Source organism: Diplotaxodon limnothrissa, linkage group LG19 (assembly GCF_057381915.1).
Source record: "Diplotaxodon limnothrissa isolate DT_005_m linkage group LG19, D_limnothrissa_male_GT1.1, whole genome shotgun sequence".
Classification (NCBI taxonomy): Eukaryota; Metazoa; Chordata; class Actinopteri; order Cichliformes; family Cichlidae; genus Diplotaxodon; species Diplotaxodon limnothrissa.
The window spans coordinates 9,330,287-9,353,645 of NC_140614.1; the positions used below are offsets into that span (position 1 = coordinate 9,330,287).

Consider the following 23,359-nt stretch of genomic DNA (forward strand, 5'->3'; position numbering starts at 1 on the left):
ATGAAAGTCAGATCTCACCTCCAGTGTTTTACATTCACTTGAAATGTGTAAGATACCTATTTACACGAAATCACATAAAGAATATCAGACATGAGCGACGTATAAACTACAGAAATTTACCTTTAGGCTAAGTTGCAATACAAAAAGTGTATTCCTTTGGTAGAAAACATAGATCTCAAGGAAGGGAGAAAAAACATGTGCAGGACATAAAGAAGTAGATCTTGCATCTCTTGCACGGCCTGTCACACTTCTTACATCCATGGGGCCAATGGGTTGTGGGACTAAACATTCACCTCATATCAGGAGTGCTGCATATTCATTTATGTTGGCAAGAGCAGCCCGCTGACTGCTGGGCTGTTTGCACTGGCACTGCGTTACTTGAAACACAGCAACTTCTGATTATAGCATGAAGGCGATCATTCACAGGTCGATCTGTACAGTACTTTGGTTCATTTTTTTAATCACCAAGTCTTTAAAGAGTGCTGGGGGTTATATTACGCGCAGTGCGTCCAAGTGTAAACTATGTGCCCACAGTTACAGTATAGACAGAAACATTGGAAATGAAGCTGTTACATGTACAAAAAGAAAAAAAAAGAATAGAAATCGTATTTCTTCAGATCGTTTCTTTTTTTTTTCCAGACTTGTCTTGTGCGTCAAATGGAGCGATTTTACTGCCACAGACATTAGTAATTTCAGACAGTGCCACTCAAACGTCATTAACTTCATCTGCTCGCTCAGAAGATTTTCAGCCGTTTGCCAATCGCTCTGCCCCCCTTTGCCACTCTCTGGCTCGGCTGGTCTTTAGAAAGCGGGCAGTACTTGATGGTGTGCGCATTGTCACCGTTGGCACTGCAGAGGGGGCAGGTGTACGCCCGGAGGATGGGGCAAAGCACTCTGCCGTCCACTGTCTTCAGGATATGGGTGCCGTAAACTTCCTCTGGTGCGCCGTTATTCCGACAGAAGACGCACACTTTGGGCTCCGGTTTGCCCCTCTGAGCCTGTTTGCGTCTTCGGTCCATGGCGAGCAGGTCGAAGCCAGAGAAGCTTCCCTTGTACGAGGGGGCATCTCTGTCCCCCAGCTGCGAATCACTAGCGAGGTGTTCGTATGGCCTGAGAAGCGAGATGCGCTCTTTGAGATCATAGATAGAGATTGGCGGGGAGCTCGGGGCCGCGCAGTAGCAGTCCAAGGGTCCGTCGTTGGTGTCCCTGCCGTGCCCAATTACGCAGGAGCAAACCGGGGAATCGTCCTCCAGTCCCAAAGTCGCTTTAAGAGACTCGGTTATAGAGTTAGGGCTGAAGGGCGGACTGTTGATCTTATTTTTGGCGACAAGTGTCGACAGCCCGAGGTAGTCGTTCCAAAAATTAAAGGTGTAATCATAAGGAGACCGCGCGTCCAGGTAACCGCGGTCTAAGAAATCCATCCTGTCAGAGCCGCACAGTTTAACGTCCACACTAGTGAATAGGCGTTTTGGATTGGATGGCTGTCAGCATGAGGATCCAGTGGAGGGTTCCTCTCTCTGCTCCTGCTGGGTCTACTTTGCAGAACATTGAGCATGCAGGCGCTGTTAAGTTGCCCAGAATAAAACACGGGGGCGTGGTTTGGTTCAAGTTGATTTTCTCTGTGGCCCCATAGGAGGGTCTACAGAGCAGGGAGTGACTGAGCTAGGAAATCATTTCCCCTCCCATAATATGACGATTAGCACCGAAATCTCTTTGTGTTAAAAGAAAGTAAGCTACCCTGTTGGTTGGGTTTGAAAGAAATCAGCTGTTACTCTGTTGAACTCAAGATGTGACTGGTTTTATGACATATTGTCAATTTACTTTTTAGTATAGATAGATAGATAGATAGATAGATAGATAGATCAGAGTGGATTTGACCTGTCTTCCAGTGTATTTTTTGTTTCCACAACTTTTTCTAAGCTGCTTTTTAAAATTTTACGTGATAGAGGGTCAAAGGAGTTCTTAAAAAGTCATTCTGCTCTGCAGAATTCTGTATCATCCTCCCGATGGTAACAGTTCACACCGAGAGTACAGATTGTGGTTCTAAACAGTGTGAATGATCTTTCTGACCAAAGATTTACAGTGCAGCCTGGTGAAGTTGTTATCCATGCAGATATTGTGATATTTGTCAAACTGGATTTGTGTAGTTGGTTGGTTTTTAATAACAGTGCTGCTCAGACCAGCATCATATTTAACCCTTGTGTTGTCCTCGGGTCAGAAATGACCCCTAGGTGAATGGCAAACAAATATATGGGAATCCCGAGGACAACACAAGAGTCATAAGAATAATCTCGCCTTGTTTGTGTCACACCAATCGACAAACCGCCTTACATTTGAATGATACATGCTTATATTTTCATTCTTAAAGACTCAATTCAGCACAGCAGACTTGACTTATTTTCTCAGATTTGTCTCCACAGCCACAGAATCGTGGCAGGAGGGTTGAATTTTCCATCTGCGCTCTATTGCACTTTTGATGACATTAAATAAGATATTTGTTTAGCTTCTTTTTTAATCTTCATCTTGTGAATCGAGGCTTGTTAATATCAATATAACATAGCCTGAAAAGCAAAAGTCACAAAGATGCCAAAACTGTCACAAGGTGTCACAAGTAGGAACTCTTTGATTTAGGGAGGGAGGGAGGTCACAAGCCCTGAACAATAGATTATGATGTGTCTTAAAGAATAGGTCATATTAGACTTTGTCCTACCATATCTCATACTGGAATCACATTATGAATGAGTCTTATAACCAATATGGATAGAGGAATCGCTACAGCAACCAAAACCTCTTTTGTGCATATGGGCATATGGGAATTGATCTAATGCTTGTTCCTTAGACTAAAAGTCCCAAAAGTTTGTTTTTTGCAATGCCTTATACAACTTTAATGACAATAACTTTCTAGTTTGAATGAGTTGGGGATACATCAGTAGCTGAAGAGACAAAAAATCAAAGAGTGCCACATAGTGGAACTAGGAAAATTCAAAAAGTGTAGGACATAGTCATGTAACGCCTCAAGAAGCAGTGACCTTTAAGCGCGCACACACAAAAAACATCTTGTGCTTGACCACTGTAGCAGATTCCATCCTTCACCGATGATGAACCTGTCACTTCTGCATGAAGCTGCACATGTTCTGCTTCCCCTGAGCCCACGGCTTGGTGCTCACAACCAGTCCTCCTCTGCTCCATTGTCTCGTCCCTGTAGCAGGCCGTTTAACTTCATTAATATGCATTAAAAAGGAGTGTGCCACATCTGTGTGTGTGTGTGTGTGCACGCGTGTGTGTGTGTGTGTCAGTCAAAGCCCTGTAAGGAGGGCGCCCAAAAAAAGAGCTTGATAACTGGCCCGACTGCTGGGACAATGACAGTGTTACTATTTTTGTCACACCCTCAAGTGAAATATTAAGGACAGTGAAAATTGAGACAGAAGTCATTTGCATGTCTTATATTTTCAAATTGGAGCTCAGATTAATTTTCTGACTGTGGTTTTCATTGATGAAATAAAACCCGTAACGGTCTGCTGCAGATTAAGACTTAGTCTGTGGATATGATTCTGCGATTCGTTTACAGGAAAACAGAAACGGCGTCGTTTTGTAAGCCACTTTGGTGCGCCTTATAAATGTGCTTGTTTATAGGTTCATGTTCAGCTGCTGGGTATATATATTGTGGAATAAGACCTGTATTTGGGTCACAAAGGGGGGGGGGGTGAGTTTCATTCTAAATCATGCCAAAATCTTCAAGAAAATATGCGTGCATCCAAAATTTGCACGGGCCTATAAATCCTGGGAAGGCTTCTTTTAAAAGCGATTACATTCGCTGCTGCTGCAAAAGTTTCCAGTGAGTGTAAGATGGCGCAAAAGCATGAAGAAAATCATGTTAGCGAGACAGTTTCTTGTATGTGAGAATAAATTATCATCAGAATACACCACATGGTCTCTTTTCAAGGTCACCTCCAGCTCTGCATGCACAAAGGAAATCATGAGAGAGCATTTAAAAGATGAATGGCTGCCATATCACAATGGATAAATTGCGCGGGGGCCAATATGACATGTGGCTCTGCTGCTTTGGGCCTACCCTTTATTATTCTTAATGCAAAACGTGTTTGGCAGCAACAAAGGAAGTATTGATAATGAATATGAAATTTATTTATTTTTACATTAGAAGATTTCATTTCAGACTCACACTATAGCAGGGCAACAGCAGAAAGGTTTCTGGCATGAGAGGAGAATAGGCAAGTTCATTTATAAAAAGCCTTTTAAAAGACAGGTCAGCTCACAGGTGCTTCACACAATAAAGCAGTAAAGAAGAGAAATGTTTGATTAGTTAGTAAGTCATGGTGCAGTTAACTGCATCCATTTTCTTAGCTTAAGCTTACGGGGCTGCCAGAATCTATCCCAGCTGTCATGGGGCCAACACAGAAAGTGAGACAAGCACACACACTCACATCCAAACCTACGGCCAGTTTGAAATCACCAATTAACCACAGAGCATGTCTTTTACTGTGGGAGGAAGCAGCTTCACTAGCAGGCACAGTGAAGCCATGCAAACCCCACACAGCAAGACAAAAGAAAACAAGGTGGCTCTTATTGTGGATTTAAATGTTACGTCTTTAAGAGAAGCTAACATATTTTAAATCACTGGTAGTCATCTACTGCAGCTTTAATATAGTTGCAGCCCAGTGCTGGTCTGCTCTCTGAAAGATGGAATAAACCTACGGTACTTGATTTATGTTTTTTGGAACGTGAGTGTAAAGTGTAACGTCAGAGCAGAAGTAATACGATCAAACGCTATCGTCACCTCTGATATATCCTATCGTATTAACGAACATTGTGCACATGTGATTTTCTTACATTCAATATGCTCCTAAGGAAAACACAAAGGGGCGTTGCCTTTGTTACTGCTATATTTTGCGTTTAAATGGACGTCATTGATAAGAAATATGCTGTGGTAAATTACTAGGTTTCAATGTGTCATTTACATTTTAAGCAATAAGAGTCACTTGAAAACAATGAATGATAAGCTTAAACTGGTAACTGGCCAAGATAACAATAAGTAATCACTACTTCCATTGTAGCCAACCAGCAGTAACAAATGTTGCTTTGTTCACATAAAATGTGGCCATTGTTTAACTGTGTTTACTTCACAGCCCTGTCTGGCCTCCACACAGGCTCATTGCGGAGTGCGAGCCACAGCTAGTGTTTTTTCTTCTTTGTTTTACACAGATAAAGCTACAATAAATGCAGGGACTCTGGCTTGCAATGGGTTAAAAAAAATCTTCATGCATAAATACGGCTCCAGAGTGAGATGATGGTACCCAGAGGCCTCCCAGGCAGCTCTGTCTGCTCTACAGCCGAGGCAGAGATGGGCAGCCGCTGCATCCCCATTCATCACTGTCAAGTTGAATAGAAAATTAACAAATCCGTTAATTAAAAGACCTCTCTAGACTCTAGTGTGTTTGTGTGTGTGTGTGTGTGTGTGTGTGAATCTTGTGCCAGCTGCACTGCTTCATTGTGCAAGCTACAGCAGCCTGGCACAAGAGACACACACAACACTCCCTTCAATGCTAACATACACATGCACACAAACACCCACCGCTCCTGCCGACCCCTGCCATTCCTGCCGCTGCATTAATTACATAAACTGCATAATGTGGCCAGCCTGAGCTTCATTTCATTCCCAATCTCTGTCTGTCCCCAGACACAGACTAGGGTAGGGAATCAGTTGGGGCTTTGATCCCTGACCTCTGCCTCCTCTCGTGGGAATATAAGCCTGCGCCCCTAACGGTCATCCATCTGCACACACCCCCAAGACCCCCAGCTCCTAGATTCAGCCCAACCCCAGACACGTGTCAATGTCACCAGCAGCAATAGGGAGCGCTAAACAAGCCAAGGTCAGCCTGAAATTAGGGGGTGTCTTTCGCCCTGTCAAGTGCTTTGTCACGACCACCAACTCGCTGAATGCCGCCTGCTATTACTTACCCCAAGACTCCACCCATTCCCCTCAACAGCACGCATTCACGCATTCACACACATGTACTTAATACCCTCTCAACATGGCTGAAGTGGTATGACTGAAAGCACTGTTCATCTGCATGTACACCTTGAGATTGGTGGACATTTTTTTTTTATTTAAAGCTGATTCCACGATACACTTTTTAAAATCCATTCCTTAAAATTGAGAGCTGGACTAATTAATCAGCAGTTCCATGTATTGTGTTTTAAAATTAACGATATCTCTGGCATACACCTCAAACCTACGACGGTTCCACCTTATCCCAATGGAGTTTGGCAGTTTCTTTGTTTTATATACAGATATTGCAAAATGATTCATTGATAAATTATAAAACAGTCAGCAGATCAGCAAATTTTCTTCTTTTTTTACTTTACACATCTTCAAAGAAAGGCTGGGATTATTGCTAATTCCAGGTCATTTCTGTAGATGGCCGCCTCTTTCTGAGCCTGGTTCTGCTGGAGTTTTCTTCCTATTAAAGGGGACTTTTTCCTTCCCACTGACGCCAAAGTGCTTGCTCATAGGGGGGGGGGGGGGTCATATGATTGTTAGGTTTTTCTCTGTATGTATCATTGTTGGGTCTACCTTACAATATAAAGCACCTTGTTGTTGGGATTTGACGGTGTATAAATGAAACTGAATTGAAATTGAATTGAAATTAAGGGTTTGTTTGGCAACAAATCATAGCTTGCTTAACCCTATTGTGTAGCCTACAGTTGGCTAATTTTGTCTGACCAAAAGCCAAAAGTGTGTTACTATGTCACCACATAAAAAACAAAGGCAGATGAAGTAAAAACAACAATATGATATAAAATGGCAGATGAAGCTTTTTCATTTTGTGCCTGCTTTGCAAAGTACCTTCCATGATGGGGCGATGGTGGCTCAAGAGTTGGCAGTTTGTCTTGTAATCAGAAGGTTGCCAGTTCGAGCCCTGGCTTGGACAGTCTCGGTTGTTGTGTCCTTGGGCAAGACACTTCACCAGTTGCCTACTGGTGGTGGTCAGAGGGCAAGGTGGCGCCAGTGTCTGGCAGCCTCTGTCGGTGTGCCCCAGGGCAGCTGTGTTTGCCATCACCTGTATGTGAATGTAGCGTAAAGTGCTTTGGGGTCCATAGGGACTAAGTAAAGTGCTATACAGGCCATTTACCATTTTAAAGTTGCCTAAATATATATATATATAAAAATAAATAAATAAGGGACCATTGCTGAGGTCACTGGCTGTAACTAAACATGACACCACAAGGAGAGCAGAGGAAGAGAAGAAGGGACGTTGTGGGGCATGGATCAGAAACTTGTTTAACTCACCCAAATCTGCAGATTAGAGCGGGAAGTGGTCAAAGGGCTTAGAGTGTATCGGTACAATGGGGCAGAGGGGATTAGAAGTGGATTCACTGAGCCCCTGTGATGCCCTTCATCTCTGAGGGTCCAGCCAGAGCACCTTTGTTGGGTTAACTAACGGCACTTCCATGGACGCAGTGAGCAGGCCAATCCCTTTTTAATGATGCAGGGAAAATTCCATTGGCCCTGATTTTCACAATGCATTCGAGAGCCACCATTGTCCCACACATCGTGTCAAGCTTTTAAACTATGCAGCCAGGCGAGTGGGCTGCGTGGTGATTGAAGTCCGTTTGTAGCGTTTTAGCCAGGCTAGAAAGAGCCTCCGCTAAAACAATGCTGATATTTACATCTATTTTATGGTTGGAGCATAATGCCTGGGCTTTAATTGCCATTGTGGCCACCGATGCTTTAAATAAATGCAGCCGTCTTGAGTTTAATGGTTTGTAACAAAGCACTATAAGATGGTGAGACTGTAAAGGTAAAAGGTTTAATATCCTGTGGTTCCAGTGCTGTGGAGATTGAAGTCTTAGTAATGAATTTCTCAGTTGCAGAGGTGATCTGCAGAGAAATTGTCAGCGCAATTGACCTAAAACTTAAAAAGTAGCTGCACAGATATTGGTTTCACACTTTTCTCATAGATTAATTTTCAGAAAAAGCTTTTAAAACAGTCATGATAATAAAAAAATGAATAACTGATGCCTCAGAAAGAGTTGAACTAGAGTCAATAATAAGTCTTGTCTGTGTTGCACTTTCCTTGCTGATGATGGTTGACACCTAAGTGTTTACACACCAATCTGCATTTAATCATTAATTATTATTAATCTCTGTCTCTCTTCCATGGCATGTGTTTTGCCCTGTTTCCCTCACCTCACCCCCAACCGGTCACAGAGATAACAGATAACTGCCCCCTGTTTTTTCCCCACTGTCGCCAAGTGCTTGGTCACAAGGGGTGGTCTGATTGTTGAGGTTTTCAAGGGTCTTTACCTTACAGTACAAAGCACTTGAGGTAACTCATGTTGTGGGTGGTGTTATATAAATTAAACTGAAAAATTGAATTGAATTGGTGTACTGGCCAGTGGCAAAAGCAGTTGGTTAGCCAAGTCTATCATTTTGGTTCAGGCTAGAAACCCTCAGGAGCTTTTGCATAGCTTAACGTGAAATTTCATACAAACTTTCATCATAGTCTGCAGCGTATTGCTGTTAATATGATAGCAATTTCCCTACCTAGGACAACTAGCAGGTCAGAGTTTTCCTTTACCAGTTTCAAAATCTTGACATATGGTGAACACAGACTGTTTCAAGCTGCCCACTCAGTGTAGTGAACTGACAGCTGGGGGGTGATATACAAAACTATTTCAGGCATTTAGCGCTATCATTCTGTTTAGCTAGTCCAGTATTTTGGTGATATTCCCATTACATCTGGAAGCTAACTGATTAAGCACATAAATTTGGTTACACCGCTAACAATGCCATATGCATGCATCTACAGTGTAAAGTAAAAGTGAGTTCAGTGCACTGTGTATGAAGTTGTGAGATTATCTGCTTATTGCAAGTTAAGTGTTGTCCTTTGTTTGCTCCGTGCTTAAACCCTTTAGTTTAGCTCTAAAATGCAGTGAACTCAATCCCTCCTACCTCCAGACCATTAGATCTCTGAGGCAGATGTGTCTTGGCCCTATCAGCACACGCTTGGCTGTCTCTTGTGATCTTTCAGCTATGCAGCTGCTGTCATGTCAGTGCTCTCTTTCTCTCTCATCTTGCATTTGGTTTCCTGAAACTGAATTACAAAGAAACTGTAAACTTAAAGGGAACAGCTTTGGGTTCATTTGGGTTTGTGGCTTAAATAGCTGAATGGGAAAGTCATTCTCGGTTTGTACATCTATCATGTGATACTTCTTAGTCACATTTGATCTAGCTTTTATATTGAGGTGGAGGTTTGGGACTTTACTAAAGTTTGCTTATCTCAGTAGTTAAAGAGGTACAAACCCCTTGTTTAACTCAACTCAAATAAAATGTGAAAACAGTTATTCATGGTATGGAAATATACCACAACATTAAATCCACCTGTCTGTAGGTACATCTACAGAATCATCCATCCGGGCGTGGTGTTGTTGTGGTGTCAGGTACACAGACATTTTAGGGTTCTTTGGGTTGTGGGAGCTTGTAATTTGTAATCTTGAATACTTTCTCGTGTTCTTCAAACCTATGGCAGGCTGGACTTTCTGCATGTACCTTTAAATGTTTTAGTGACCTTAATGCTAGTTCGAGGTTCAAATTTACCCATTTCATTTCGCTGTTCTTTTCCTCTTCTTCTTCTGCTGTACTTATCAAACCTCAGGTTAAAACAATCACTAAGAGCAATTTGCTGTTGTTAGTTTACCTACGATCCCATCTGCAGCTCACATGTATATGCAGACTGGTGGACCCATGTGCAGATGAGAACAGGCCTGGTGGTGTTGTGGTCGATACCACACAGGACCACAGATGGGTCCCTGCACAGTAGAGCCGGTGGCTGGCGCCGAGGCTTGGGCGCTGGCCAGATGGGCCACCCTGAGAGAGGCTCAGCCTGTCAGGCCCAAACAGGCTGATCTTATTACTCTGGGCCAAGACTGGAGTGTGGTGCTGCAAACACACCCACACATACTTCATCAGGGGAATCGACATTATCATGACTGACTATCACAGGCTGGCTTCATTGTGGTTTGTGTGTGTGTTTTCACCTGTGGTTTCATTCCTGTTTTAACTGGAAATATCAGACTTCATGTTGGTTTCCCATGTTTATCTGAGAAAATCGTTTTCTCATCTCAGGACAATGGTTCCTCCCTGCTTTTTCACAATGGGCGAATACTCCCTGTGCAAGTTGGTGCATCATACAGCCCATATTTTCAGATGTGTTTTTCAAGGCTAGTAGTGAATATTATTTATAAAGTGAGTTTTGATGACATAGCGTCATATCTGGAAACTCATATTCAGTCTAAACTAATTTCCAGTCTTATATTAAATACAATTTAAAATCATGCATAATCCTGATGAGGCTACTTAGAATGCAAATCCTTTTTTTATGAGATCTTAAAACGTTAATAGAGATAGCAGCTCAAAAACTGAATTTGCTCTTCAAGCTTTTCAGATCAAGGTTGCAGTCAGGCTCCCCAAATATGGATGAGTGCAGCTGAATGTGAGGCAGGGTGTTAGAGAAATCATACTCAGTATGCTCTCCAAAAGATCTCCCAGGATAAATAAATGTTTAAAAAGCTGATTTTTTTTTTTTTTAGGTCTGACAGCGGTGCTACATTCCTGCCAATGTGGAGTGCTGGGGTAACAAGAAAATGATCGCCCACCATATGGAGTCCTATCTGCTTTCACCTAATGGCTGAACTCCATGTGTAGCTGGTGTGTAGTTATTTTCTCTTTTCTGCATCATCTGTTGTAGTGTTTCTGGTCACAGGAGTGTCAGGTTCAGACTGATATACAGTCAGTATTTCTTAGACCTGGACTTTTAGTGACTTTAGTCCCATACAAAATGCTGTATAAATACATGGGGAGTGAAAAGTGGTGAGTGGAGAAGAAGTGCTAAAATATCACAGTGTATCAGTGTAAGTCCTGTGGTATGACAATTTGCAATGAGGCTTTGATGTAGCAGGCAGTTCAGATGAATCTCTTGGTTTTTACTGGATGTTTTCCTGTTTCTTAAGTGCATGACTTTCAGATGCTGTTCATCTGCTGTAGATTGCTTTTTGGAGCTGAGACGACTTCTTTTGTTTGTGCAGAGAACCTGGAGAACTGCTGCTCAAGATTGTTTGTTTTTACATTTAATTGGAAGAAATATTGAAATGAGATTTGGCTCAAGACTTTTGCACAGTACTGTAAATGAAAGCAGTAACTAAAAATGGCAAAACAACTAGAACTAAAGCAGTTTTCCTGTACGTGTTTTCTGATGCCACATTTAAAAAAAATGTTCATTTAGGAATATGTGAGAGGATGGCGTAAAATGAATGTTTTAATCTGTTCAATTATTCGAAACAGTGGTGACTTAGCTTGTAATTATAGTGTATAGAAGCTCGACTGGGCAATTTATGATGAAAAATGTGAGCGGCTGTAATCAATGTTTTATTTTGCCGGTGCCAAATCAGCTGCATTGAGCTGTCATTTACTCCAACCTTTAATTTTCGAGCTGCCAAATGATGTTTCTACATTAACAATGATAGACTCGCATCTGTGGAGCAGAGCTTAATGTTGCACGCTGCCAAAAAGAAATGAATTTCTATTGCCTTAGCATCATCCACAGTAATATAAACCATCCTGGTTTTTGTTCTCAAGCTGACAGCCCTGAAACAGGATGAATGAAAAACCATCTCCCAAGGTCAAGGTCATGGTTTGGACTGATTTAGGCTCCAAGGCCCTTCTTATTGTCTGAAAGCATCTCCATTTGAAATTCACTCGAAATAAAGTCAGGTTTGACTGGCAGTGCGAACGGGGCACGTGGGGGTTGTAATAACCACAGAAGCGGAGCTCGATGGATGGGTAGGTTTTCTTACCGCACATTGATTTCCACATTTGGGTGATTAAGTTTATTATTTGGCCTGCGGCTACATTAGCATGTAATTATCCAGGGTATCCTACAGAGAGAAGAATATTTAACTTTTGAGAACAAAGGGAGGATCACGGCGGTCACCTGAGTCTCTTTCAGAGAGGAGGAAGGAAAAACAACATGGAAGCGTTCGGCTTGGTTGCTTTGGCCTGGGACCGTGTTTAGCTCCGAGGTTCCTCGCTGTCTGCCTCCTTCCCTCTTTTCTCCCCTTTTCTTTCCTTCCCCTAGCAAACATTTCTACCCGACTCTTTTGTTTGCCAAGATCCAGGTTACCATGGCTACCAACTGGCGCTTTATGAGCACCTCATCCCTCATCTAAATATTCCTAGTTATCTATGGTAATGAAATGCACACACCATTATCTGGCTTAATGAAATACACTCTATTGTCTATGATTAGAAGGGGAAGGCTTTATGTCTCAGCAGCGTTGTGCTGCAGTGTTTTCTGCCTGTGATAACTGCAGAGCTACTGGAGCTACGAGCTCTTTCTGCGGCTCTGTTCAGTGCTGTTGTGAGCGACGCACAATAAAGAAACTATGTCCAGTTTCTCTGAGCAGCTCCGCTATCCAGCCTGCTCTGCGAGCTCCAGTGGCTGTTTGATTGCACTAATTGGCTTGTCTCCACTCTTTTTTGCCTCGTGATGGACTCACTGCTGCTGTGAGCTTCACTTTCAAACTAATGCGGCCTATTAAAAAAAGACAGATTACGACAATAAAATCTTTACATGCACCCTGTTTTGACAAGGCTACCGCATAATAGGCTGCAGAAGAGCTGCACCGAGCAGAAATAGAACATCATTATCTAACAGTATTCAAAATCCTTCCCTCTTTTGTGCTTTCTTTTCATGAAGAAGAAGAAAAAGATAGCACTGCTTATCTCTTTTGTAGTTTTCCATGGTTTTTGAAATCCCCTTGAAACATCAACAACACCATAAAACAGCTATAGCAGGAAAATGTGCATCTGATATCACTTGTTCCTCCTCGGCGATTAAAAAAAAAAACAAAGAAAGAAAGAGAAACTGAGCCAGTGTGTATTTCTCTAAGAGCGCATCTGTGCAAGCGTGTCGGTGTCTATTTCCAATCGAGGCCAGGGTAATATCTGCAGATTGCATGGTTAAGCCACTGCATTTCATGAGCCAGTCCTGTCACTAACAGTTATCTCCTCACTGCCCTCTGAGGAGTTGTCTAGGTGAAATGATTCTCTGAAGCTCTGAATAATGCATGAAATTACGTAATGCAAATGGAGGCTTTATTTCCCCTGCCTCTCGGAGACGCCGGGGCCCAGGCCACTGCATTAGAGCAGCAAAAGGAGAAACAGTGGGAGTCCCCAGAGTAAAGGAACTACAGCAGAGAGCGAGAAAGGTCAACAGTAAAACCCGAGGCTTCTCCTCACGCGCAGCTTCATCAAGCGCGAGTCGGAGTTATTGCACACTGCATGGCAGAATTGCAGAGCCGAGCGGGACCTTATTCACGGGGCTATCATGGGAGGCTTATTGTGTGGAGGCAGTGAAATATTCATTAAGCAACAGCCTGGCTGACTTCCACGCTGCTTCACTGTAAACAGAAGCCCCAATCAAATATAAATAAAAACAGGAGAGAGGAGAGGGGAGCGGAATTCGATCAGATCATGAAACTTCCCTTGCCTTCCTTCGTATGCAGCGAATTAGGCTAGGCTAAACTGTTGTCAAGTTCCTGCTTCAACAAGTAGATGAGCTTTCCCACCCTCTTCCTCGCTCTCTCTCTCCCTCTGCGTGTAGACCTGAATGGCATTAATTGCCCCCTAAGATGACGGGCAGATGAAAGCGAGGCGGTGGTTTGCTGTGGGACATGGGGGCCAGTTACAAAGAGGAGCTGAGGACGGGCTGGCAGGTCTCACCGACTTCAAAAGCAGATAAAGGGCCTTTTTACACAAAAGATTCCCCCCTTTTTTCCCCTCTTAATCTTCAGATTTGGGGTTTATTCGTGCCAGCCTCTTCGCCTTTGTCCACTTTGTGTCAGGTTTTAACGGCGGAGGATTAAATTGCTGTTGCGGAAATCATTGTTTGTGTTTTCTTCCAACCCGCTGCCTCCCATTGTCATGTGACATAATCGAGCGCTCTCTAACAATAATGAGAGGTTCATCTGCTTCCTCTGGTGAGAAATGAACAGCGGATGGATCGAGTCACCTTGTTTGTCTGAGCCGACAGTGGGACAATATGTTGTTTTGTTTAGGGAGAGTGCTCTTAAATCTTAAGTAGCGTTAAAAGGAGAAAAAAAGAAAGCGAGGACGAGGACGAGGAGGTCTTACTTGGAGGAGCCAAGTAAAACACTGACCTGCCACTTAATGTAAAAGAGGTGAGGTTGTTTGTCTTGTCTCTGCAAACAAAAGAGGACTTAGTGGAGAAAATCGGAGAGAGAACACGTCAGTCTGAAGGAATATTTCAAACATATTAAGCACTGGGAAAAGGACCTCTTGCGTACACAGAGAAAAATAACAGTGGAAATAGCAATGTGAGGAGGAAATAAAAAGCAAACAAGAGCAGCTTCCTGCTGTTTATTCTTCCTTTATCAGGTCCTTTAAAGTCTGCCCGGATCTTCACCTACAGGCCAGATTCCTGTCATTCTCCAGTGAAGGCATTGGTCTCCAGCCGCACAGCCAGCCCTCCATCTGCCTATGAATAGGACCAGTCACATTTCTGATAGCATTTAATGAAAAATCCACCCAGGCTTTGGAGGGGAGAGAGGGGAGGGGTTGAAGGGTGGAAATGGAGGGATGGTTGTGTGAGTGTGTGTGTGCGTGGGGGTGCTCAACAAAGAGTGCCTTTCACTGGAGTGGAAAGCCTAGATTGCTCCCTCTCCCTACTCGTTCGCTCATTTTGTCTTTTTTTTTTTTTGATTCAACATCAAAAATGTGCCAAATGACTGGGCAGAAACCCCCATAGGTTTCAGTGGATATGTGTGCACACCGTGTGTGTGTGTGTAAAGTGCCACACAAAGGGACAGGTGTCTCGCGGTTGTAGGCGGCAGGGGCGAGGACACAAAAGTAAACAGCCGGCGAGGCCTCACTGAGAAAGGTGTTATCTTAACTTGTCCTTCCTGTAACGTTCAACCCTGAAATCTGTCAAAGAAGCTGAAACAGCGTTACATAATCATCGCTCTAACTAATAGCAAAGATAATGTCTTTATTCTATGTTATTCTTATTCTATATACTTCACACTTTTACTGATATGGGCTCGTGTTATTCCTTATCATTCCCGCTGAATAAATCCCACAAAACATCCAAAAGCAGGAAGCCCCATAAGAGTTTTTTAAACCAAGTTTAGGAATGGGGCACAAATATGGTGTCCAGTTATTTACTGTGTTGCTCATACAGAATTAAACACTTTATTGGGAACATTTTGAAACTCTGGAATAGTGACTTATAATGAATTTAGTAAGCTCATAAGGGTGGAGAGCAGGGTGTCAAACAAAAGGCCCGGGGGCTGGAATTAGCCCAGCAAAGACTCCAATCCTGCTCACATAGACAGATTTGGAGTGCATAGATTTTAAACTTCTCATTTTATTTTCAAAAGTGTTGCATGTTTTCCTATTGATAAAGACATACCACTAATTACCACAGTAATTAAGTAATAGTTAAACAATTAAATGACACTATCGACCTATAGAAATTAGATTTTGCAGTGAGTTCACTACACAGACACACAGTAATTCTCATTTGTGAAGAAGAGTGTGAATGGTTATCATGGATGGATATCATGTAGTTTCACTGGTCCGGCACACTTTAGATCAAAAATGTGTTTGACATCCCTGGTGGAGAGGAAATGAAAGAGCATGTCATTTAGTGCAGTGGGTAGTTGGATACCGCTAGCATTCATAGTCTGACACATTAATCTGGCTATGACTAAATGCTGAATAGCTGAAAGACTTCATGAAGACTTTTGTTTGCAAGCACAAGGGGGGAAATGTTTAAGCCAAATTGTTATTCTGATATAATCGGTGCATCTCGAGTATCAGTATCTTTGTACCTGGCTAAGAGCCATTTCTTTGGCTTTTTACTGTTATGAACAAGAAGGTTTAAAGGGACAGTGGCTGATATCAAACAGAGTTTGGACTCAGCACCTAGGCAAAAAAGATGTTTAGAATACTTACCTTTCAATGGCATTGTCTGCCAAATTGTTGTCCTTCTGCGTTATCTGATCTGACACGGATCCAACAAGGTTTTTGGCTCTATGGGAGAGACACACACTGTTAGGAAATCTTCAGCGTCTTCCTCCTTTGCATACGCTACACAGAACCCAACAGGTGTGAAACAGCCCTGACAAAAGCTTTTTTCCCCCGTCTCCTTTGACATCTTATAACGGGACCCTGCCCTCTTTCATTTCTCATTTCCAGCAGACGGGACCTGAATGTCCTCAGCCTACTTTGTGATCATTGTAATCTTGAACGGGTGGGGTTGGTATTTTTGCTTGTTGTTTCTTTGGGGTTTTATTTTTTTGCTCATATGTTTGTTTACTTTTTAAAAACATTTTCAATCAAGCAAAGCAAACAACATCACCGTCTTCTTTGAATTAGTCTAGGCTTGTTTTTGTTCCCTTGAAGGAGGTCAGCCAGTCTATAGAACAATCTCATTCTGCTGCTGAAGCCTTTTAATCGCCAAGTTTATCTTCATTCAAATTTCAAACAACAAACCATTTGGGGCATGTTTTACTGGCAGAACAGCACACACTGCTTCTCTTCTTAGCTCACATCTAAAATGTTAATCAATACCGTGAGAGTTTGTGGCTGCTCTTTAGAGGAATATGTGACAGTGAGCTGATAAAGATTCTTCAGAGGGTTTTTTTAAGCCTTTGAATGGATATTCTTTTGGGAATGAGCACCATATGAAGTGTTTTTTTGTTGTTGTAAAATAATAAAATAGTAACCTTTTGTAAAAGTGCAACACTTACTTGTAGAAAATGACTCACAGCAGCACAGGAAACCTATTATGTTGTTTTGTGATGTGATGAATGAATCTTTCATCATCAAGATCAAGTCGCATAAACAGGATTAATGATTTAAATTTCAACCACGATATTTCAGGTTGGAAGTGAAAACATTTAAGCAACCAAACAATTAGACCATGACCCAAAGATGTTTCTAATAATGGCCAAGTGTATGATCAAATACCAAAGTGTTGGACAAATTTTGATGTGATGATCATCATAGTCATCAGAGAAACTGATAACATATCCTGGGTTTGAATCCAATGGCCAGCTGGATTATGTGCAAATCAGCTTTTTGAGTAATATACATATCAGCCTCCCACCCTACATAAAAGCACATTTTATCTACCACGGTTCTTGCAGTTTTCAGAGACAGCGATAATGTTGAGTGATGAAGTCGTCTGCACGTCCTTCGGCTGCAGGAAGCCAAAATACAGATGGCCTCTTTCTGCTTGTTGCTCCTGAAAAATCATCCTTCTTGTAATCTGTCCATTAATCACAATCACAAACGGCAGGTGAACAGTAGGCTTCGTGCAGCAGTGACAGCTGGGTAGCGTATATGTTTGAGGTGGGGGGTGGGAAAGCGGAGATTGGGATGTTTAGTGTTGCGCAAAGCCAAATCTTACTGGACACAATTATCAAAACTCTGGCGATTTGGTTACAGAAGGAGCTGAGATGCAGGGTTACAGTTAGAGGTAAACAACGGAGCGAGGGGGAGGGTGACACGTGCTCCTTCGCTGAGTCCGCTGAGGATCCCATGGTCCATGTGCACGTCTGAATGATGATTAACTGTAATTACCTAAGCAGTACCTGGCCTGCATGCCAGGAGGCAGCCCAAGATTAATGGGGCTCTGCTGAAAACGGAACAAAAGCTCACATTTCCAAGGTAATGAATCGCTCTGGTACTAAGACGTCTTCACATGGTGTGCCCGGGGCCCCCAGGGAGGTTCATTACAACGGGAGAAATAGATGGAACCTCTGCAGCATTTTCAACCAGGCAAAGCGAGCAGGCGGGCAGGAGGAAGTCTTAAATCGTCCCAGACATCCTGGTTGCTACACAGGCTCTACAACCAAAAGAGAGATAAACAAGCCTCCTCAGTGCTTCTTAACTGGGCGGTAAACATTACACAGCAAATTGCCTTGTTTGACTTTCCTTGCTCGCACAAGGTGTTTAAACAATAAAGCTTAGTGTGGTGGCGGGATAGGTTTGGCTAGATTGATGTCTTAGAGGAATGAGTGAGAAAAACATCAGAAGGAAATTACTGTTCTGTGCAGGTTTTATAAACACCAGCTCTCGTTAATGAAAGCCTTTAACTGATCTGACATGCCACTCAGGATTATCTATATTAAAGGAAACAGGTTTCATTTGCACAGGATGCATGCAGTTTGGTTAAAAAAAAGAAAAAATAGGAACCTGGAGGGCTACATTTTATTACAAGTGTCTCCTGTTATAAATCACTATCCAAGGAATAACCCGCAAATGAATGGTGACGTTATTTTGCTCGCCGTTGTACACGTTAATCTCTGGTTTTTGACAAAAAACAGGAGACAGCCACTGGACGAGGTCCGTGTGAGACTTGAAGCGTTCGTGTTTTACAGGTCTGAGAACTGGTGATGTATGGAAGTGGGCATCAATTATTGGCAGTCAAACTCCTTCAGGCCACAATGGGAGGATTTACAGGCCGTGACATTTTTCATGGCCTTGAACATGCTACCTCCGGATATGCAGGTCGATTGCTGGATGAAATACAACCCGACTGCATGTTTGAATGATTCCACAGAAGCCACATATTTCTGCCCCTGTTAAGTCACGTAAATACTTGAAGGGAACGCAGGTGAAGGCATGCCCGGCTTTACATCACGCTGTGAGCGGCGGGGCCTTGAAAAACCCAGCGGCCTTCTTTGTTTACAAGCCTCTAATCGTATTAATGCCGCCCCGCTCCCCATACCTGCCATCTCTCAATCGATCACATCGACAAAGACCAAAACACAGTGACGAGCTCAGAATTTGTGCCTGCGCACGTCTGGAAGGGATGAGAGAGATGTGAGATTCAACCTTTAAACTGTCATTTATCAGCAGGGGACAACAAAGGAAGTCAGTGGCATTATCCTCCCCGGCAGCCTGTAGTCTGCATGTGTGTGTGTGTGTGTGTAAACATACAGATTATGCACATATACACAAAGAAGCCTGCACACTTGAATAATTTATTTAGATGAATAAAACAGGAGTGGGCATTACAGATGTGAATGCAGAAACATAAAAACTTGGGTGCTATAAAAGCCATGTCACAGTTTTTTTTTTTATATTACCCATTATCAGCATGCGTTAGAAGCTCTATATTACTGGATATCATTTAGAGACATTAAAGACACTGTTAGAGGCTTTTTCTAACAATCCAGGCAATTCCTGAAAAAAAGGAATTCCAATTAGTTTTTATTCAGATAGAACAAACTCATTACAACGTGCTTAGCACTGTTGCCTCATAGCAAGAAGGGCTCACAACGACAGTCACATCAAGGTGTTTTACATTGGAAGGTAAAGACTACAGTATTAGAGAGAAAACCTCCAGAATCACATGTTCCCCCCCATAAGTGAGCGCTTGGCACCCCTCTATCAAGAGCCCTCCGGTAGCACCAGACTTGGGTGGGGTGGTGAGGGGAAAAAGAAGAGAAAAAAGGAAACCAAAGATGGACAAAACAAAGTATGGGAGGGAGAGAAGACAAAGGTTAGTAAGATATAAACACATTGAGAGTGAAAAGAGGAAGAGGGGAAGTCGTCAGTGTATCATGGGGAGACTCCCAGGATCCTGAGCGTGTCATAGCATAACTGAGGGATTGTTACAATTCCCCGATTCATCTCTAACTGTATCAAAAAGGTTTGAAGTCTCACTTTAAAAGTAAAAAAGGTGCTAAAGGGTCTGTCTCCTATTCAACTTTTTGAACCTCTGGGAACCACAAACAAGCCTACAGATAATATGCACATGATGTCAGATAAGGTTTAAATTTCTCTTATGGTGAAGAGTTCCCATGAAAAAGCCAAAAAGCAACAGTTGTCTCTATAACATTCAGCTCCACTGGTGTCCAAAACCTAAAGAGTCAGCCACCTTTACTACAACAGTAACCTACCACAGGGCAAAGCTCTATAGTTTATTTTGATTCAGTCCAACATAGACTTACCTGCTGTAGCTATTAATACTAACAGGGTACTCAATGTGCATTGAGCCACAGCAAAACAAACAAATGCATTCTTTACTTTTGTGTGTGCAAGTGTAAAATCTACAGTGGCCCTGCTGCTTTAGGAAATAGCTGCCTTTTTTAAATTAAAGCCTTGTCCAAAGGTTTACATAATTTATGGGAGCTAATGGGCTAGAAGCCGAGTGCAAAAGACAGACAAAAGAAGTAGAAGAGAGTGGAAAAAATGGACGAATGTGTTGTTTTTGTGGCAGAAAGAAAGGGTTCTCTTTAAGCCTCTGCTACTTATAAACCTCTTTTGAATAGTCTTGTGATTAATGGTTGTGGATAAGCTTTTAAAACAATCACAAAGGCTCATATTGTCCTTTAAATGATCCATCAAATTGTCCCAACATTAAAACTTGTGAGGACCTTCAGGCTTCAGCAGGTCTTTCCTTCTTTTGGTGTTTAACTGAAGATTATCACCGATGAGTTTGTCAAGGGGAGACAAAAGACTTTCCCCCCTGCTCATTTCTTAGCAATAAATAGTTCTCAAGCAGCAACGACAGTGTGGACAAAAGACCAGGCATTAATTTATCTTCCCTATATGACCCTGATGCAAATGAGGGAAATGAAAGCAAGCAATCAATTCCCTAATTGGGTTTGCACTATTTCAACTTGTTAAGGGGGCCTCTGTCTAGATTAAAGGGAAGGTCAATTTCTCATTGTGGCAGTTACTGTATTCATTTCACAGGAATCCACCAAGGGTTGGAAAAAGACTGCACTCAACCAGATGGCTCTCCACGGTGTGCAGCTACCATCACAACATTATGTTGATCTCAGGAATCATGTTTATTAAGGAGTGAAACAATGGCTTTGTCCAACATAATTGGTCCAAATGCACGTGTTGTCATTGTTTTGATTAAAGCATGTTAAGCGTCTTCTTTTTTAAAATAACAAGTCATTTTAGTATTTTCTTAAAATGCTTTTCAGTGTTTTGAAATGTCTTACTATGACATAAAGGTATAGAGGTAAGACAAAAACGTCTGTCTCTATAACAGTATGCACTCACCGGACACGTTTTTAGCCTTGCTAGCCTCCTTTTGACTTCAGAACCTTAATTCTTTGTAGCATAGATTCAAGAAGGTGCTGGAAGCATGCCTCAGATTTTGACATGATAGCATCACTCTATTGCTGCAGATTTGTTAGCTGCACATCAGTAATGCAACTCTCCCTTTCCACCACATCTGTGGTGTTCGGTATTAAAGCTGGTATTGGTTCAATGCTAGAACAATACGATTGATACTTTGTTTCTGTCCTCTAAGTTCAGTATGTAGCCCACTCAGTTGAGATAATAAATTATTTTGGAAATGACAAAAATGCCTGAACCTCTTTATGTTGACTGTGAAGTCAATTTTATTTCTAGTCTTTGTCACATTAAGGCTGCCTCTAAAGTGCTTTAGAGGCAGGAACATTTCCATTTCAGGTCTCCATAAAACTCAGTTTCAAAGTACATGAAAAGCTGAAAGATTGAGGATATCCTAATGACTTACCTCAGAAGATGAATACTGTCTTTATTCTGCTCTTTTCTCCACTTGGATTCACCTAATATTGTGGAAAGTAAAAATCACAGTGATGTAGAGGTCATTAAAATGTGTAAGGAAGTTGCCAATTGATGATGATTCAACTCATAAATCACAACACAGTGCTCTTCCCTACATATGCTGCTTTTATAAGTTAAAACTATCTGTAAAAGTAATGGTATCAGCATCACTGTATTTACTTGGTATCAGATTGATACCAAGTAAATAAGTATTGCACTAATTATTTGAGATGATTTGAGAAAAGACAGACAGTTTTGTGACATTGTCCATTATCAGAAGCCATCAGAAGACTGTTAAACTGTGGTTATAAAGGGATGGTCGAAAGCAACTCTCAGGTATGCTGCAGCATTTGAACGATGCTCTGGTGGCAGTAAGGCGCCTGCAGGCTGAAACGTTGATGCAAGGCACGATGGATCCATACCTTCTTCTTCTCTATCTGAAATTCTGACACCACCTTCTAAATGTTGCTGGAAAAACTTCTTTCCAATATTTTATTTCACCAGTTTTGGTGGAACCATGTAAGTGTTTCCTGTTCTTGCGTAGTGTTTTGCTGGAGCCCATCTACTTCAAAGTTTAATGTGTTGTGCATTCATCTACATACCTTGGTTGTACTACATACCTCCTGTAGACATCTTTACATAGAGAACTGCTGCTCACTGGATACTTTCTCTTTTTTGTCCATTCTCTGTTGTGTGCAAAAATCCCTGCAGATCAGCGGTTTTTGAAATGCACAGACCAGCCTGTCTGGCACCAACAACCACGCCACGTTCAGAGTCACTTATGTGAACTTTCTTCCTGTTCCAATGCTCGGTTTAAACTTCAGCAGGTCATCTTGACTATGTCTGAATACCTGAGTTGCTGCCATGTGATTAGCTGATTAGCTATTTGCTTTAATGAGCAGCTGAACAGGTGTAACATAGTGGAAATCTTGCTAAACCAATGAAAAGGAACCGTTCGTAATCTTTTTTAGGACTGTGTGGGCGTATTGTGTTAACACTTGGCAGCATGTAGTTTAACCCCTTCAACTGTCAGAGTTTAATTCATATTGTTGCAAAGTCTTGGTTGTTGCACAGACATGCAAGGCATTTCCAACAGAGCCTTAAGCCAGTGAAAGGAGCATAAAGAAAGAAGTAAATCAAGAAACTTATGCAAAAACATAAAAATCTATATTTTGTGGCACTGTAGCTTCTTATTGCCGGTGCAGTAAGAGGCTGACTGAGCTAACTGCAAGAATTTGATGTGAAAAATGCAGTGAGGAAAAGTAGGATTTGGACTTTGGTGGGTTGCTCCAAAGTCCACACACTGATGTGTTTGTAGTGTCGCTCCTTTAAAGAGGACAAGCACACAGCAGCAGCAGCCCTGCTGGGAAGGTTACAAGGTTCAAGCAGAGGTTGGTAAACCGGCTGGCTGCAATGCTGCATTGGAGCATTTATTCTGGGTGCCTGTGAAGCAAATCACACCATTGATACAAAAGATGAGTCATCTCCTTCTGCATGTCACATCAATAGTTTATTTACAAGCAGCAAGAAACCACAGAATTAGAATAAAAATTAGATTTTGTGTCCCTATGCTAAAAGCAGTGCATTCAATTAGTGCAACTGAAACCTCTCCTGAGGGGGAGTGAGGAAGAATTTTTACTGCATAGCCATATATCAAAAAGTAGAGTAGAGGGAGAGCAGCGTGTCGTGTCTGCTGGT

The 23,359-nt window shown here is 42.2% G+C and overlaps 1 pseudogene; it reads right to left on the bottom strand.

Annotated features, from left to right (window-relative positions):
• Nucleotides 1–697: 697 nt before the first annotated feature.
• Nucleotides 698–1,421, bottom strand: LOC146611676 (nanos homolog 1 pseudogene; annotated as a pseudogene).
• Nucleotides 1,422–23,359: the final 21,938 nt, after the last annotated feature.